Here is a 2112-nt window from a genome sequence, read left to right as displayed (position 1 = left end):
TTTTTTTTAACTTTACTTTTTATTATATATAATTTAAATTAGTACAATAGAATATATATATATATATATATATATATATATATATATATATATATATATAATATAATATAATAATAATAATATATATATATTACGTTTTTTGGTACGTAATTTCCAGGTAATTTAATATTTTTTGTTAAACTAAATTAAGTTAAGATTAGTAGCTTATAAAATTAATAAAATTAAGTTAAAAGTTGAAGGAATAAAGAATTAACTTAATAAAAATTAAGTTAAGATTGAATTAATTTAAATTTAAAAAAAAAGTTAATTTAAAAATAATTATTTTTGAGATCAGAATGTCCTAATTTTTCTTAAAGAGAGATTACTTTAAATAACACTTACAAATATAGATTATTAGATAAATTTAATTTTATATTCACACATAAGTTACTTATATATAATAAGAGTCATATCATAAGGCGGCTTTGTCAAAAGCTTGCGAGAGAGAAGGATATATATGTTTGCATTATTTCTCTTTCTTTAACTTTATCTAACTTTCTTAACTTTTGAAACGATTGCTCATGCATGTTTACGACTATATAGACTAGATATTTGTTACAAAAAATACGTAAAATATACGTAAAAATTTAGAAAATGGGTGAATGTGTAATACTGTTCTACAGCAATTCTTCATCTAAGCCTCATTTCATATTTATGTTGCTGAAATATAACGTTTATGATACCTAAAATTAGTGTGATTTAAATATAAGCGGAAATTGACAAAACTTAGCGAGTCAATAAAAACTGGCTACAGTATGGTGTAATTATAGATCTCTTATTATAGATTTCTTATCTTAAAATCATTGAACTTTTTTTAAATTGATTTTCTAATGTTTGACTTTATAGAAAAAAAATATTAGCATTAAGAGAGATAAAAAAATTTTTAATTTAAAAAAGTTAATAAACTAAAGTTTAAAAGTAACTAAATTAAGTTAAAAATTAATGCATTTAAAATTAACTAAATTAAGTTAAAAATTATTAACTTTTTAACTTTTTTTTAACTGTTAACATTTTAACTAGTTACTATCCATTTCTGGTAATTTTTCTAAATATTAAATTATTAAATTATTCCAACACAGCAGAAATCAGACATTTAAGAAAATAAAAATAATCGTGACTTTTCCTTACGAAAAATATGATTGTAATAATATGTTTAATTAAATTATTATCGTTCAATTGCTTCACGATTTCTTGATGTAAGACGAATGTATAGAAACGATAAAAAATTGATAAAGCAAAATTTTATGTTATGACTGTAACCAATTTCTAGCTTTAGTTGTGAGATAAGATAATGGAGTCATGCGTCCCATACATTTATCTCGCGAGATGGTCGAACGCGTATCTAAACATGTCACCGATTTTGCGCACTCATGAGAAGAGTTCGCCACTCTGTAGTTCATGATTCACAATCGATTCAGACAGCATCGCAGAGCTCGCGTTTGAATATCTTATCTCTTTGCGTTCATTTAATTTTCCCCCTCGTGACTGACGGATGCGCGCGTTCGAATAAAACGTTCATCGCGCTGTATCGAATCGATATCGTGTAATGGGACGTGCGTGTAAATCCTCGTGTTTGAACCGCCTCGAATCGGCATTACATATCGCGATTACGAGTTGTTTTAAGATTCCTAGCCGCGCTCGCTGATTTATTCCCCGACGTACAAACGATTCGTTCTTCGCGCTCTCCAAGGAAATCCAGATGCACCACTAATGCTCGGATCCCAACAGTGATGCCTCTCAAAGTGCATAATAAGTGCATTCGAGTTGAATGCCTACGGGCCGTGGGTATGCGTGCGTGCGTGCGTGTGTAATTTTTTCGACGCTTTCTTTGAATTCCTCTTTCTCGAAATAGATGTTAAAATTTTTTAATTTTAAATATTGGACTAATAATGGACGACTAAACACATGAGACATGTAATAATAATAATAATAATAATAATAATAATAATAATAATAATAATAATAATAATAACTAATAAAAATAGACATTAGTTATTAGTATATAGTACCTAAACGTACTTAAAATTTAATTATAGGTAACTATGCGTTAGGTAATCGCGATGTTGCGCTTCG

General features: G+C 27.1%; 1 protein-coding gene across 1 annotated transcript in view; it reads left to right on the top strand.

Annotated features, from left to right (window-relative positions):
- The window catches only part of LOC105617277 (ankyrin repeat and BTB/POZ domain-containing protein BTBD11), a 33916-nt gene that overhangs the window by 20180 nt on the left and 11624 nt on the right, over nucleotides 1-2112 (top strand). The gene's annotated exons all lie outside the window — the stretch shown is intronic.

This window comes from Atta cephalotes (genome assembly GCF_000143395.1).
Source record: "Atta cephalotes unplaced genomic scaffold scaffold00012, whole genome shotgun sequence".
In the NCBI taxonomy this organism is placed as follows: Eukaryota; Metazoa; Arthropoda; class Insecta; order Hymenoptera; family Formicidae; genus Atta; species Atta cephalotes.
The sequence above is the reverse complement of the archived record's forward strand: the minus strand, read 5'-3'. Positions and strand labels throughout refer to the sequence as shown.